Raw genomic sequence first — 17,616 nt, forward strand, 5'->3', positions numbered from 1 at the left:
TACATCCATCTATCCACCCATTCATTCACCAATTAATGTCAGTTAAGCTTAAACTCTATCAAAAAATGGTGTCAAGTCACTAAAGTCTTAATGCATCTCAGTCTTTCTTTTTTTAATATTTTAATTTTATTGGAGTATAGTTGGTTTACAATGGTGTTAGTTTCATGTGTACAGAAAAGTGATTCAGTTATACATAAACACATATTCATTATTTTTTGGATTCTTTTCTCAAATAGGTTACCACAGTATATTGGGTAGAATTCCCTGTGCTGTAAGTAGGTCCTTGTTGGTTATGTATCTTATATTAACATATAGTAGTGTGTGTATATTCATCTCCAGATTTATTCCTCCTTCCCCCAGATTTGCCCTATGGCAACTGTAAGTTTGTTTTTCATATCTGTAAGTCTGTTTCTACTTTGTAAATAAATTCATTTGTATCTTTTTAAAATTAGCTTCCACATGAGTGATATCATATGTTTGTAGTATTTCTTATAGAGTCATCAGCATTAGAAGTAGGATAAAAGAAAAAGACAATATGGATGTATAATTTCTCCTTAACATGTTTATTATGGGTATTTTTATCTCATCATAAGCACTTTTATCAGTGTTTATGAGCATCACCAACTCGATGGATATAAGTCTGAGCAAACTCCAGGAAACGGGAGGACAGAGGAGCCCGATGTGCTGCAGTCCACGGGCCACAAAGAGTCAGTCACAACTGAGGACTGAACATTCCACATTTGGGGATAAGTTTTTTTGAAGAAAGAAAAATATTTTTTTTTACATTGCTTTGGGAAAGCAAACCTTAATAAATAGGTAAAAGTCTTGAGAATTTAGTAGAGCTAGGACTTCAAGGCCTAATGAGCAAATGGAGAGAAATGATCATATGGTTCAAAGTTAGACGGTAAACCTCCCATTGCTCACTTGGCAAATTGTAATCATTATCAATGCCAAGTACGCTAATAACACTAATAAATCCAATCCCCCAAACCAAACTTAATTGACCTGGAATAATTGCAAAGAATACCAGTCATAGTAACAGGGAAAATGCTTATCATGGACTCTCTCTATGTTGCACACTCTCAGAAGCAACATGTCAAGACACACTTTTTTTTAAGGAAACCCCACAAGAGCAAATCAGTCACCAGAGTCCATGGGGTTCTACCCTCTCCAAAAAGTCTGATCTGTATTGAATCAAAGAAGAAAACTCTCCAGGCTTAGACATGTCATTCCCTGAATAGTTGTAGAGCTCCACCTGCTGAACAAGGAACAGAAAGCACACCCTAAAGCCAGGAAATCTCAAAGGTGATTAAAAAGTTGGGATCAAACCTGTGATGACAAGCACATAGTCTTGCGAGACGTCATTTTTAGAAGCCCTGAGCCTACTACATTTCAGCCAAATTCCGTTAACTTCGTTAAACTGCAACAAGCAAAAGTTGTATCATTTACTTGGCATCATCTATCCCTATGAGAATAGTCAGGAAGTTGGGGGAATAATATAGGGCAATTTCCAAGCTCACCTGTCTTCCTACTGTATGTGGGGACCTTTAGCTCCTAACCCTATATAGAACCAAGACAAATATATCCATCTGTGAATAACGGATGACAGCATTACAGAAGAGCTTGTTTTCTCTCTCTGCTCCAAAACCACTGCCACACTTTTCAAGTGTTTCCCAAGAGGATGGACCATCAGCACTTCCTAATGTATGATGCTCAGCTACTCTTCTGAAAGCAACCCATGAGCTCAGAGGCAGCATCTGAAGTCATTTTCTTCTTTGGGGTGCTTTTTAGTAGCATGTGTCTTGAAATCTGAAGAGTCTGGCAGTTAAGACTTCTTCCATGAAGGACCTTAGGAAGACATTCTGCCAAAGAACAACTCTCAAGCCTTCTGGTCTCCCTTGTTGTCGGAAAGATTCTAATTCCTCATTAGCAATTAGTCATTGTTTTCTAGGATCCCAAAGGCTTTCCTAGTTACCCCTAAAATGTAAATACTTTCTTCTATGTTTTATCTGTGACTTTTGCTCCTTCACTTTGAATTCTATTTTACTGTTTGCTGACTTATTCTGGAATCATCAGCTCAATGGTTGGATGCCTCCTGTCCCCTCCTGGTGCCCAGAAGCAGCTCTCTGGCTGGAGGCAGTCATCTACAAGGGGACTCATGGATAAGGACCACAGGAAGCCTCTGAGAGACCATGTGAATCAGGCTAGGCTTTCCAAGTGCTGAAATGAACCTGCAGGAGCCTTTCAGGCAAAGGTATATTTTGGGAGGCACTGTATATTAAAAGTTAAATCCCTTGTTTCACATGAGTATCTCTCTCTTGCTTGCTTGCTCTCTCTCTCTCTCTCTCTCTCTCTCTCTCTCTCTCTCTCACACACACACACACACACACATCCTGAGACAAAATAGATACAGTCTTTCATTTCTCATTACATCTGATTGTCTCTTTCTCTTTTTCACTCTTTCTATTTCAATCTTTGTGTCACTGTCTCTCTGTGTCTATCTTTATCTACTTCTCCCATGTTACTTTCCCCAACGTATCCCTTTAAATAAAATAAAGAAATCCTATTGTCAAATGGCTGTCACTAATTGGTCACATGGGCCAATGTGACCTACCCCATTCACAAGTTATTCTTCTTGAACTACAGAGACCTGAATGGATAAGGGTTTTCCAGGAAAGAAGAAATGGATGTTTTTGTATCAAGATTTGGATGCTTAAAAATGGTCTAGCATGGGAATTCCCTGGTGGTCCAGTAGGTAGGACTCTGATCTTTCACTGCCAGGGGCGAGGGTTCAATCCCTGGTCAGGGAAATAAGATCCCACAAGCCATGCCACGTGGCCAAAAAAAAAAAAAAAGAATGGTCTAACAGTCTGCCAAAAGATACAGAGAAGAGGAATACCTCTGGGAATACAGAATGCCCTTCTTCTAACCATGCCCAAGCAATAATCAGGAATTCGATAACTCTTAAGGAGTGCTATGGAGCTGAAGCCAAAGTCCCATGATGCCATCAGGATTCAGATAAAGACTCTTCTGATGATTTTGGAAAATTGATTGTATTCAACCTTTACTATAGGCATGTCTCACACTAGCGTTCCACAGGTTTCTGATGAAAAGGACTAAAGGCAATTTCTTGTTTCCATCCCTCCCCCACATCAGTGGCCACATCAACATCTGGTGGACATTCTGAGTGGAATGTTAAACAGACTTCCTGATTGGGAGGAGGAAAGTGGAGCATTAGTAAGAAAGAATAGGAAAGATAATCAGAGAGGACAAAAACAAAGGAGAAAAGCACTTTTAAGAAACTTGGAATAAATATATTCCAACTTGAGAAACGGGTGACAATAAATGAAAATTAACTAAAGGTACTAATTTCTAAAGTAGATTCTAAGAGAGTGTTTTTCACATACTAAATTGGCATAGATTCTAAACTGAGACTACCTAGTGCTGTTAAAGATACAGTGGAAAAGGGAATTTTAGGCTTGTAATAAAAGGGTATAAAGGTTTTGGAAACCAGTCTGATGAAGCATCAAGACCCTTAACTTTCCTTTTCATGTCCCTGGACACAGTAATATAGAATTTTCAGCATATATTCTGAAATAGATTTAAAAATTAATGCACAGAGATGTTCATTACAGCATTATTCATCTTGGTTAAAGAAAACAAAATTGGAAACAATCTAAATATCTTCTATTAGGGACATAGTTAAGGAAAACTGGTTTGCAAGTAGCTTTAAATATAGAGAAATGTTATAAAAAAGATGCTAGGAGAAAAGATATGATCTAAACTATGATGATAGGACTAAGAAAAACTGAATGTGGACTTATAAGTAATTTTTTCCTTTTGATTTTTGAGGTCTTACAAAATATTTTATAATATGCCGATATTTCTTCAACAATCATCCTCAGAAAACTGAAAAAGGCAGAAATGCAAACACTTGTATAAACCCTCTGACCAGACACACCAACCAACTCTCTGGTGCATGACTCCATGAGAAAAGAAACTGTATAAATGTTTCTTTCTGAGGTTCTTAGACTCTCTGACAACTTTCTATGTTTATCCTTTATTGGATTAAAATTACCACAGCCCCAATTACCAAACCACATGCAGAATTTTCAGAAATCCTTTGGAGCAGCTGCCCAATCCTCCAGGGTTTTTCTGCAGTTGCAGGCTTCAGAGGGTTTAGCTAAGCAGGGTATTGCATGAAAATATCGTGTTACCAGTTGACTTGCAAAAGTTCTTTGGTAAGATTTTAGTAACCATGTTTTGGTGAATAAATGGAGCAAGGAGAGTGAATCATGTCCTGAGATGCCTTTGTCTGGGAAAACCTATTTTTGGTTAGAAACCTCTCCCCTTAGGACCTTAGGGGTGGGTGCAGCGAACCTTCACTGTCAGCAGTACCTACATCTGTCTAAATGTATAGACTCTATTATACAGAATGAGGTACATCAGAAAGAGAAAGACAAATACTGTATATTCATGCATATATACGAAATCTAGAAAGATAGTGCAATGATCCTACATGCAGGGAAGCAAAGGAGACAGAGACATAAAGAACAGACTTTTGGACACAGTGGGAGAAGGAGAAGGTGGGATGATTTGAGAGAAGAGCATTGAAATATATACATTGCCATGTGTAAAATAGATAGCCAGTGGGAGTTTAATGTGTGATGCAGGGAACCCAAAGCTGGTGCTCTGTGGCAACCTAAAGGCATGAGTTGGGGAGGGAGGTGGGGAGGGGGGTTCAGGAGGGAGGGGACACGTGTATGCCTGTGGCCGAGTCCTGTTAATGTATGGCAGAGGCCATCACAATGTTGTGAAGTAATTATCCTCCAACTAAAATAAATAAATTATTAACAAAAGTAAATATGGTGGGCTCTCACAGAAACTGGGGGTCTGATAGCTCAACCTTGTTCTTGATTTGTCTATTCTGGAGAGTTATAGTTGTCAGATATAGGTACAGGGAATATTTTCATAACAATAACTTTTTATAGGTAATCTTTCTTTAACTTTTTATTTTATGTTGGAGTACAGTTGATTAATATGGTTGTGTTAGTTTTAGGTGGACAGCAAAGTAATTCAGCGACACATAGACATACATATACATGGTTTTTAAATTTTTTCATGAAATACATTTGTTGGATTTCCTTCCTGTTAGTTTTAGTGGTTTTATGTCCTTTCTAAGAAATTTTTACCTACCCCAAGTCACAAAGATACTCTTCTCTGCTTTCTTCTAGGATCCTCACAGTTTTAGCTTTTAATTATAGGTCTGTGATACATCCTGAATTAAGTTTTATGAGGTGTAAGTTCAGGTTCCAAGTTGATTTTCCTATGCATTTGTTCAACTGTTTTGAAACTATCCCTGTGGGCGCTGAGTAACCTGATCGGGTGATGGGCCCGTCAGCATCCTGAGGTTTCCCTGCCATAACTCTAATTGCACGATAATACCTCGAAATGCCTGTCTTTGTGTTCTCCTTTCCCCAGCTCCTGGTGCCTGCGTGCCTTTTCTGTTTGTCAGAGGCATTTGCTTTGCCTGGAGGAAAAGTAGGATAGTTAAGTAGGAATTTAAAAAGCAGGAAACAGTCAATGTTCAGTATTTCTTTTTAACCTCTAAACAGGCTTTTGAATATCTGAAAAGAAGTCCTGAGGGAATCAGAGAACAGAATTTAGACCACAAAAATAGAAGTAGAAAGAGGATGAAAGAAAAATGGAGCATTGCTTCCCCACCAATACATATAAATAGAGGGTCATTTGGGTTGAGGAGCAGGAGTGTGTGGGGTAGAGGATGTACATGACCTTAGAAAAGGTGGGTACTGGGAATGCGAGGGCTGACCGGGCAAGACAGATACAGACAAGCAGGGTCAGCATCATAAACATTGCTAACCATAGTGAACAGCGCTGGGGATTCCTGGTGAAGCTGAACCAGTGCCTGTAGACCATTGGTTGCCTTTCTGGGGCATCCTGCAATCTACCCAGCTGGGGAAGTGTTAGCTATTCATCTTGTCCTTGGCAGCTTCCGTTTTAATAGTTCAATTGTTTGTTGCTTTCCATCTGAAATGTATAGGTAGTCACTGCTCCCCTCCATTTATTAAGAGCTTAGGGTCCCCATAAATTCTTCTCCCGACTCTTCTTTGGGGTGTTTGGGCCCTGAAACCCAGAGATGAGATGGTAGACAGTTCTTGTATTAAGACTTGAGTGTAGGGGGAACAATAGTGAAACCATTTATGTCACACGCTGACTATATAGTATTGTAATAATTCCTGCACTTTTCCTATCTTCCACTAGATTGTATGTTTAGGAGGTCAAAGATCTTGTCACTCTTGGTCAATATCAGACCCCGATGCCCAGTGTAGTGCCTAGTATGTTGTGGGTGCTCAGTTAGCACTATTGAGTTAAATTAATGATTCAGTAAAGAATGAGTGATTTCTAAACACACTGACTTTAGTGGGTTCCTTAGAGAGAATATCAAGATGATAATGCTTTTTATCCTAAACATGTAAGGTCTAAAACTTGAAACAATTAAGAAGCTAAACTATTAACAATTATATTTTTAGACTTTCCTGTTTTGCTGTTAAAACTTCCCAATCTTTGAAGTCTGTTTACAGTCTCCCATATTCATTCTTTGGAGTCTTGTATATACTCAGTGTTTCAAATGGTGAAGTCATTGAAAGCACAACACCCAGAGAGTTAGAGCAAGTGTACACGCCATCATGAGAAAACTCCATTTCTTCTATTTGCAGGAAATAGTTTGACAAACATAAAATTATTAAACCTTTTTTTTTGTACTTGTGGTAGAGAGAATAAGGGTCCTCCAAAAATGTTCATGTCTTAATCCTTGGAACCTCTTACCATATATAGCAAAGGGATTTTGCAAATGTGATTAATTTCAGGATTCTGAAATGAAGAGATTACCCTGGATTCTCCAAGAGGGCCCAATATAATCACAAGGGATCCCTTAAGACAGGCAAGAAGGTCAAAGTCAGAGGAGATGTGATGATGGAAACAAAGAGGGAGATTTGAAGTTACTCTATTTCTGGTTTTGAAGGTGGAAGAAGAAGCCATGAACCAAGGAATGTAGGCAGCTGCTAGAAGCTGGAAAAAAATTAAACAGAGTCTCTCCGAAAGCTTTCAGAAGGAGCACAGTCCTGCTGACTCTTTGATTTTTAAGACTTCTGACCTCCAGAATTAGAAGATAATAAATTTGCACAATTTTAAGCTACTAAGTTTTGGGTCAATTATTATATAACAACAGAAAACTAATACAGTTCTATAAACTTTACCAGTTGCATTAGGCATATTCAGAATGCTGGCTGAGAGAGGCTTGAGAAGAGCTTAATGAGGTGATGCTCAACTGGGACAGAACAGGAATTCTATAAACAGATCAGGTGATGCTAAGGAATTTAAATTATTCAGTTATGTATAAATTGCCTCATGAATATTTATAAGCATATGTCTGAATATTATAAACATATCCAGATTTTATATTTTTATATATATATACATATATATATATGCACACACATCACACCCAAATACACACATATATACTATCTTGGGAGAGGTGTAAACAAAAGAGTGTGATATAAGAGTACCTAATCCATTTTTAATTACACATGCCTTACCCAGACTTTCCACATATAGTACTGTACTTGAAAAAATAATGTAAAAGTTTGAGAAGTGGGAAATAGAGTTCTTGGGAAGTAAATGAATGAATGATTAGAATTGGTTAAATTAGATTAAATAATGATGTACCTGTGTTTCGTGGTGGACCAGTGATTGATTTCATTGGGTTTTTCCAAAGACTGAAAAATACTGATCCTTGAGCAAAGCTGAAAAAATTTTGTTTGCTTTATCTAGTCCTAGGGTCAAGTTTAAATGTATAAATAGAAGCCATGAGTCATGCTGCCAACTTCTAAGTCTGAAATCTACCCCAGTTACAATGTTTTGAGCGATACCAATGAGACCCTCATAGTCAAAATACACCCTCCACTTCCATTGTAATGCCTGAAATTCAGTTAGCAGCAATTTGTTCAATTAGGTTACTAAGATTTTTCACCTTAGTTTTCTCTTAAAATGCCAACATCCATATGGATAGGGAATCTCTCCAGGTCATTATCACCAGCTACCTTAGCAGGAATAATTCATGTAGATTCCTTTCTAGGGGAGTAGGAGGTGGGAAAGGTGGGGAATACTAAAAAGGAAGAAAAGAGGACACCACAATGTGCCTAAGGCTGGCCATAGCCAAGTTTAAGAACTCTGCACTCAAACAGTTACCAAACTTAGCTGCAAACAAAATTGCAAAGTAACAATTGCTACCAGATTGCTCTGTCATCTATCCCTGCAACAGCCTTGTTTATTAGGTGGTAATATGATTCCAAATTTAAAGTTGCACAAAGTAAGGTATAGAAGTGAGCTTGAAGTGAACAAGTCAGGACTAAGTTTAAGTGCCAAGTCTGTAGGACTCATGATGCTGCCCCCATTCCTCTCGTGAAGCTTCTCTTTGGTACCAGCCTCTTCCTGCGCTGCCCCCTGACTTTCCATCTCAGACGCTCTGTGCTCTCCTGTCACCCTGTCACCCAAGCCCTCTCACACTAGAGCCCCCATTTTGATTGACTTCACACTCCTATGCTATTTTTCTCCCTTGGCAGCAGAGCTGGGGTTCATTTAACTCAAGGAGGGTTGCAGAGGGCATAGAGACATGCCTGAGAGGTCTCCCATGGGCTTAGCAGGAATTTCAAAGGGGCAGAAAGTTAGCAACCCACTGATTCAGTAATAAGCAGCAAACCATGACCACACCTGTATTCATTCAATGACCAATGAAGGCCACTCTTCGCAGGGTGCTACGGTAGCTGCCAGACAACTGAAGTCAGAGTTTGGGAAACCTGAGAGCACGCAGTGGAAACACAACCACACAAGCAAGCCTTCAGTGTAGGAAGAATAAAACACAAAAGAGAGTCTTATGCTGGAGCCCCAAACAGTGGTCCAGGATTGGAGTTTAGTACAAGAAACAAAGCAAGAGTCTGATTGCTAGACTAGGACTCCAGGTGAAAGTCAGCTGAGCAGAAGTGTGCCTTGACTTTGACTCATCTGAGCCTCAGAGTTTCTGCTGGCTTCCTAGAGCTCAGCCTGCAGCTGATGTTGTATAGGCTGGGCCAGTGTTTTTCAAGCTGTGAGTCATGACCCATCCATGGTCATGAAGTTGGTTTAGTGGGTAGTAAAGAACACTCATGAAAATAAATAAAATAGGGAGAATACCATGTGAAGGTGAAGGTAGATTGGGTTGATGCTTCCATAAGCCAAGGGCTTCCCCTGTGGTTCAGCTGGTGAAGAATCCACCTACAATGTGGGAGATCTGGGTTCCATCTCTGGGTTGGGAAGATCCCCTGGAGAAGGGAAAGGCTACCCACTCCAGAATTCTGGCCTGAGGAATTCCATGGACTGTATAGTCCATGGCGTTGCAAAGAGTCAGACACGACTGAGCAACTTTCACTTTCCATAAGCCAAAGAATGCCAAAGATATCCAGCAAAACACCAAAAGCTTAGACAGAGTCATGGAACTGTCTCCCTGAAGCCCTCACAAGGAAGCAGGTTTAAGAACTCTGCACTCAAACAGTTACCAAACTTGGCTGCAAACAAAATTGCAAAATAGTCATTGCTACCAGAGCAATCTATCCCTGTAACAGCCTTGTTTATTAGGTGGTAATATGATTCCAGATTTAAAGATGCACAAAGTGAGGTGCCTACTGGCACCTGTTCGTGAACTTCTGGTCCCCAGAACTGTGAGACAATACAGTTCTGCTGTGGAAGGCACCCACTTTATGGTACTTTGCTACACAGCCCAAGCAAACTAAGACACATTCTCCAAGATCTCACCCAAGTTGGCATTTGTGCTGGAGGAAAACGGAACTTTTTCTAATACCACTTCTTTCCTTCTACTTGAGGTCAAGAGCATACCTCCTGTTTCTCCTCCTCCTCCTCACTACTGCCCCCTACCCATCAGCCCCTATCCTGGAGGCATTTGGGGGATGGAGTGAGCTTGTAGGGTGGTCAGGGTAGGTAAGTTGGGGTGGAGGGGAGGGAGGGTATTGCAAGTTCCCTTTTCCTACTTCATCTCCCACCAGCAGTTCAAACAGAACAAAATAAGACGAAAGACCACTGATCAAACTTAGCTCTGCGTCAAAAGACCAGCTAGTTCTAAGACTAAGGCAGACCATCAGGGCTGATGTGGCTTGGCATCTCAGAGGAGCAAAGAGACCTTGGGTAGTACCTTCTCACTCCTTCACCTGTTTTCCTACAAATGCAGACCCTCTTTGGGTAATGAGAAAAGGAAAAAGCAGGTCTGTGGAAGGTGAGCCAAGGCAATCCATGCTGGGCTGCCCCCAAATTAGACTGGAACCTTCACCACCTAGGAAAGCAAGGCACCGGCCCCCTCTGTGAGCCTGGATCCACACGCACATGTTGGGGGCAGGATGTGCAGTGTAGATCTGAATTGTTCCAGCTTCCAACGTTGCACCCAGGCCTTAAGTGGAATCACTGTCTGTGGGAACTTTTGACAAGAGCTGGCAAGCTGAGCTTTTCTTTGACATGTAGCCGGGGGCGTAGCACTTGCTCTCACATGAGAGGCAGGGCTCTGCAGCCTGTGTGAGCCACAGGGCTTGCCCACCTTCAGCAGGAGGGGAAATTGCCCTGGTCAATTACCAAGTGAGGGGGAAATAGGAGTCAGAATCTCTATAGCGGAATTTATTGTGAAGTTCCAAGATTTTGCGAGAAGAAACCGTTTTGACATGTCGTGTCGTGCATGCTGCAGGCTCTCTTAAGCCAGGAAAGCTTTAATTTTGAATCACGAGAAAAGCCGTGACACACGATTTGAAAATATCCGGCCGTGCTTTGCCTTCCCTTACGGCAAATAAAAGTCTTGAAATAAAAATGTTTCCACGGATTTTCAGATCTTTGCATGGGTTGCTCCTTTAGTCACACGTTCTCTTTGATATTACTCACCGGCAGCTTAAATGGAAGTTATTAGCATGAATGAACACTCGTTTCTTAATGGCTGGATGAAATCCGTTGTGAAGCCCAAACAGTCAGACAGAGAAAAGCAATGAATAGAATTTGCCTTCCTCTAAAAGAAACTTGGAGCGTTTGTGCAGTCATGTGCTGAGGGAAATGAATATGGTGGTTGGTTGTGGGGGAAGGGGGCGGATAGAACAAACCCTGCCCACAGGTCAAGTCGCAAATGCGCTCCAAGTGAAAAACCCAAGTTTGCGACCTCGAGGAATTGCATAAATGTATCACAAGACAAGATTTGGCTCAATGCCTAGAAGCCAATGAGGTCACAAAAGTCAGTACTCAGAAAATATGCCGTGGACCAGACTCATTCTATTGCTTTCCACCATAGAAAGAGGATCTCTTCCTCTTTTCTCCTGCCCCCCAACCGCCTGTTATTAGAAGTAAAAATGGGATTGCCAGGTGTTTAACTTATGTAATCTTACAAAGATGCGACATGTACTCTCTCATCCCACACTCGAATTTTAGCTGTGGCTCTTCTTGCTCTGTCTGGAGGCATCTCAGCAGTTAATGGGAATGATTCAAAAGATGCTACTCCAATTCTGGCTATTTTAAGATCCTTAGCTTTTCTTAGCCGTGGATTTCTTCTGTCTAAATCTGCCCGACTGAATTGGAAGCTGCCCAGAATCATCTTCTTTGGAAATTACATTTGTGCATCCAGGGTATATTTGTCGTTCCGCCCACACTCAAGCCACTTTTTGAGAAGTGCAGAGCAAGTCATGTGACAGTCATCAGTGTATTTGCACCCTTTTTTGTTTAAAAACATAATCTGCATTACAAATTGCACCAATTCCTGTATGTAGTAAGTCATCATTCAATAAAAAGCCCAAATGTATGCCTGTCACATTCAACATAATAAACTGCAAGTAAATACATCTTTTCTTAGTCCAAATCAGTCAGTAAATGATGTCTTTATTTTCTCTGTTATGCACCAAGTTTGCAATCAGCTTGATTCTTGATTCTCTGAGGCCAAGACCGCACAGCTTCAGAGCAGGGGAAGAGCGTGTTTTGTCAGAAGCGTTTGGACATCTGAGGACAGGAACGTAGCCAAAGCAATCCATGTCTCCAATTCTTTGCTTTACTTTCTTCTCCTCACTCCAGTATTATCACCATCACCATCTTAACCTCCAGATAGAAAAGACTTATTACACAGTGTCTTCATCGGAAGTGATGCTATTAATATGGACGAGACATTGTTCCCTGCGTGCTGTGGATGAGTCTGTGATTCATAAAGACGTATGGTATAGAAGAAACACTTCGGCTTTTTTAAAATTTCTTGATTGGAATATAATTGCTTTACAATGTTCTGTTAGTTTCTGCTGTACAACAATGCACTTGGGCTTTAGAGTAAGACAAGACTGGGTTAGGACTGCTGTCTTGTAACATACATTAGATCTTTGTCTTTGGAAATATTGCTTAACCTCTGAGATCTTCTATTTAGTTGTCTACAAGATGAGGATAATGGATGCTTTCCAAGATAAATGTGATGACTTTAAAATACATGTGTGTTGTGCTAGGTACACAGTACCTGCTCAATTAAACTTTAACTTGTAGCATAGATGTGGTCTTACGGGAAAAGGCAAGCTAGCTAGGCTATATTTACTGTGGACAACTTAATTTTTTAAAAAGATTTTAAGTCTTTACTGAATTTGTTACAATATTGCTTCTGTTTTTTGTTTTGATTTTTTAGCCATGAGGCATGTGGGATTTTAGATCCCCACCAGCGACTGAACCCACACTTACTCCTTTGGTACGAGAAGTCTTAACGACTGGACTGCCAGGGAAGTATTAATAACAGTGATTATCATTCTGGCTACCACAATCTCCTTTAATTGTGTAACAAGTAAGAGCGACTTATCATTTCCTTTTTGTAAATGAAACTGACACTCAAATATAAGTCAGATTTTTCTGCCCTAAATTTGGATTCCTTTTTTATGAAGATTATAACCACTCCATTGCCCTCTCTTTGTACTTCAAACAATTCAAGCTTATTTCTGCCTTTGGATCCTTAAACTAGATGATTTCTCTGCCTGGAAAACTCTACTTTCAGTATTTTACATATCTGACCACTTCTCTTTACTTGGATTTCAACTCAAATACTCCCTCCTCAAAGAAGTCTTCCCTGACCACCCTGTTTAATGCAAGCTCCTCATCCCAGCCACAGCCCCAAGTTCCCCCGAATCTTTATATGTTTCACTGACCCAGGGCTCCTAGCAGTGCGGGAGTCACATGACATAACGGTTAAAACTGAGGGCTCAAGAATTAGGTGGTCTGAATTTAAATGTTACTTGTACCACTTACTGGCAGGGTGACCTTGGAAAGTGACTTAATCTTGCTTTCTGTACTTCCATTTCCTCCTCTATAAAATGTGGATGATGATAATGTCAGTGGCAGCATAAAAGTGTTGGGTGGGATTAAGTGGATTAACACACATGGAGGGGATGTGAATCAGTGTCTGATGGACACACGCAATAAATGTGGATGAAGCTTTCAGGGTTATGGGACACACCTTATCCTCCAACGTTATCTTATCTCTGTGTGTTTGTTTATCATCGTCCTCACCACAGGGAACGCTTGGAGCCTCCCATCTTTTTCACCATTCTGTCCCCAGAATCTAGAATGGCACTTAGTAGGGACTTGATAACTATGTGATGTTAATGAATGAGAGAACATGAGCTGTGTGTATATTAGAGACCAGCAAGCAAAGGTGTGATGAGAAAGAGGTGAGGCTAGAGTAGCTGCATATCTGGATGAGATGGTTTCTGGGGACTTTCTGCTTCTGTTTCACTGTGTATCAAGCATTTATTCTCTCCATGCCTTCCAAAAGCCCTCTGTTCCTCTCTGATCTTGTCTCTGGGCACGCAAGGAAAGACCTCATCTAACCAGCATCTCCACAGGTATGCTCAAGACCCATGGGTGTAACTTCATAAACCATTACAACTCAGGGGAAAAAAGTCAAGTTGAACTCTTTAGAAATAATAGCAGATTATTAATATGGCTACTCAAGAAAGGTGAGCCATGATCCATAAAAGATCAGTATCCTCGTAAAAATAGAGCAGGATCCAGAAAGTGAGCAAAGGTGGGGAGGGGGAGAGCCTTGACAAAAGCTGCTTCACACACACATACACACTCTGACACCATTAAATACTCCCCCAGGCAACACACCAACTGTGTCAGTCATTGTTTTAAGACAGTTTTAGTGTATAGAGCCAGAAAATATATATATATATGAGATAAAATGCCCAATGAGTTCACACTGATATTTTCTATTTAAATTCAAGATTACAGAGTTTTTTTTCCTTGAACTTTTCTATTTACATTCATATCTCCTTTCTCTCATAGTAAGAATCCTGGTTCCAAAGGACACTGGGAACAACAGACTTAGAATATAGCATAATTATTTGTTTAAGCTACAAAGCATAAACAACAGTCTCAGAAAAGCAAGCTAATTCCACCAAAACCTATGTAATTACAGAAACATTTTACAAAGTTTTCACACATTCTCTCCATTTTTAACAATCATCCAATATCCCTATTGTCAGAGCATATATCCATTACATACTATAGTCTCTTCCTTTGAGCCTCTTTTGGGCTTAGTTCTAAAAGTAACAATATGCTTAATGTTCACCAATTGTTCTTCTGTAGATGTCTCTCTAGTTATTTTGGTTGTCAAAAGATCATTCTTTAGTAGATCTTCAGGAGGAGCTCAAACAAACAATATTCCCTGCATTCATGCATGTTTACCAGTTTGTCTTAGTTATATCTGAAAGTCAGTTTTGCTGGAAATAAAATCCTTAGCTCACATTTTTCTTTCTTTAATGTAAAATATATACATGCATGTCTGAGTACTAAGTCATTTCAGTCGTATCTGACTCTTCGCACCCCTATGGACTATAGTCTGCCAGGCTACTCTGTCCATGGGATTCTCCGGGCAAGAATACTGGAGTGGGTTTCACGCCCTTCTCCATGGGATCTTTTTGACTCAGGATTGAACCGGCTCTCGTGTCTCCTGAATTCGCAGGTGGGTGCTTTACCACTAGTGCCACCTAGGAAGCCCTATATGTACACATACATACATATATGTCATCTATTTACTCTTGTTATTAAACAGTCTGACGATAATCCAATTTTTCCCTGTATAAGTTGCATGTTCTTTTTAGCTAGATGTCCAATAGATGTTTTTCCAGTAATTTTATTGCCAAAAGCCTTGGTATCGGTCATTTTAGGTTGATGTTCTCATGTGTACAGTATGGTTTTTCCATATATTGTTTCAAAACATTGCTCTGTCAAAAAAGTTATCTTCAGTTATAGGACTTGAGAGGATAAATGAGATCACATAAAGTGCTTAACACCTTACCTTACATATATGAGAATTCAATTAATGTTAGCTATAATGTAAAAACTCAGTGGTAAAGAACCTGCCTGCCAATGCAGGAGACCTAAGAGACATGGATTCAATCCCTGGGTGGGGAAGATTCCCCGGAGGAGGACATGGCAACTCACTCCAGTATTCTTGCCTGCAGAATCCCATGGACAGAGGAGCCTGGTGGGCCACAGTTCATAGGGTGGCAAAGAGTTGGATGCAACTGAGGTGATTTAACACACACACACACACGTAATGTAAATAACAAAATTCAGAATCCCTCCTCCTCGCCCTGAAAAAGATGAAGGAACATCTTTAGCTTCAGATTTCTAAGAATTTGAATACAATGCTTGATGGAAAGAGGAATGATGGAGCTGAAGCAGCTGTGCTCACCAGGGGCTATCATGAGCTAACATCCCCACACAGGCACATGGTAGCCAGCAGGACTTTATAAAGATGTGCTGTGATTTTTGAGCTTTGGAGCCAGAAACCCCTTGAAAATTAACCATAGTCCTTGGAAACCTGGAGCAATGTAGAGTCTTCACGTGTGCAATGTATTGTCTCGTTACTCCTGATAGGCCTGGTCTTATTTTTATACAGTTGGAAGTTGGGATCAATTATGTCTATATGAAGTGCGGAACATTTTGTCTGCCCCATTAAATCTCTCTCACCAGACCAATCCAAGGTTTGAAATCTGCCCCACGAACTTGCCAAGGATAGCTCAGGTAGCAAACACACAGCTGGTCTTTGAATCTTTCTCATCCTGGTGACAAAATCCTCTGCATTCTGGTCTACCTGGTTCCACATCGTTTAAGGCACCCATCAGAACCATAGCATCTTGATGGGGTATGTTCTCCCGGCCTGTCTTGAAGAAAAACCATACCTTCGTTCCAAGCACTTTGCGTGCAGGTCCCCAGTGCCAGTCTTAATAGTCGATCCTAATGATGCTTGACTTCACAAGTACATGTGCTCTATTGACTCGAGCTATATTAAACCTGTTGGACTCAGCTCCACAAATGCCAGCAAGCTTTGGCATGTTACCTCTTTTGCCCTTAGTCTTCTTCTGCTGCTTTGCTCCAACACAAAGAGCCCTCTTAAACACTTTTCCCTGCCAGGCTAGCCAGGCTGCAGGGTTGCTCCCCACATTCCATGGTCAGGCTGCATTGTCGGGCATTATGTTCCAGTGTTTACTTAGAATGCCACTGGGGACCTTTTTCCTCTACAAGGTCACTGACTGTGATAGAAAGTTTTTCAGAGGCTACATAAGCAAAAAGCAGGTAAATATCAAATATAAGGCTCAGCCACTTTGTGTATTTAAAATTGTCAACAAGAAAACAAATTATAAGGAAATAATAATAAATATTATTGTTTCATATCTTGGCTCTTTTAAAAGGAGAGATTGGGAGACAAATGGAAGGAGGAGAGAAAATAGCATTGAAAGTTTAAAAAAAAAAGTGCTGATGGATGGAGTTAAGACCCAAGATTTAAAGACAGCAATTGAATATACATACATACATACACATATATAGGTTTTATTCATACACATATGTATATACATATATATTTAGTACTGTGATAGTTGATTTTTTTTCTATTTATGTGCTGCTTGTAAGAAAAACAATCAAAATATTAGGATCTAGAAAGATTGAAATTAAAGGATAGAAAAAGGTATCTGTAAGAATATCAACTGTGTTGTTTTCTATGGTATGTAACAAATCATCACAAACTATACTGCTTAAAGAATTTCAGGGGAATTCCCTGGTTGTCCAGTGGTTAGGGCTGCATGCTTCCGTTGCAAGGGGCAAGAGTTCAATCCCTGGTTGGGGAACTAAGATCCCACATGCTTTGCAGTGCAGCCAAAAATTTTTTAAAAATAGGTGGCTCAGTGAGCAAAGAATCCGCTTGCCAATGCAGGAGACATATTCTAATGCACATATACAGAATCTAGAAAAATGGTTCTGAAGAGTTTATTTACAGGGCAGCAATGGAGAAACAGACATAGAGAATAGATTTATGGACATGGGGAGAGGGGAGGAAAGGGTGAAACGTCTGGAAAGAGTAACATGGAAACTTACATTACCATATGTAAAATAGATAGCCAATGGGAATTTGCTGTGTGGCTCAGGAACTCAAACACGGGCTCTGTAACAACCTAGAGGGGTGGGATGAACTGGGAGATGGGAGGGAGGTTC

At 40.3% G+C, this 17,616-nt stretch overlaps 2 long non-coding RNA genes across 2 annotated transcripts in view; one reads left to right on the plus strand and one right to left on the minus strand.

The window, feature by feature from the left end:
• The window catches only part of LOC129645474 (uncharacterized), a 29,181-nt gene extending 16,310 nt beyond the window's left edge, over positions 1 to 12,871 (plus strand). Inside the window, exon 3 of the long non-coding RNA XR_008711366.1 lies at positions 12,752 to 12,871. This is a non-coding gene — a long non-coding RNA (uncharacterized LOC129645474). The remainder of the gene's footprint in view (positions 1 to 12,751) is intronic.
• LOC129645473 (uncharacterized) overlaps positions 12,017 to 17,616 on the minus strand; it is a 32,340-nt gene continuing 26,740 nt past the window's right edge. Inside the window, exon 4 of the long non-coding RNA XR_008711365.1 lies at positions 12,017 to 12,186. This is a non-coding gene — a long non-coding RNA (uncharacterized LOC129645473). The remainder of the gene's footprint in view (positions 12,187 to 17,616) is intronic.

This window comes from Bubalus kerabau, chromosome 3 (genome assembly GCF_029407905.1).
Source record: "Bubalus kerabau isolate K-KA32 ecotype Philippines breed swamp buffalo chromosome 3, PCC_UOA_SB_1v2, whole genome shotgun sequence".
NCBI lineage: Eukaryota > Metazoa > Chordata > Mammalia > Artiodactyla > Bovidae > Bubalus > Bubalus kerabau.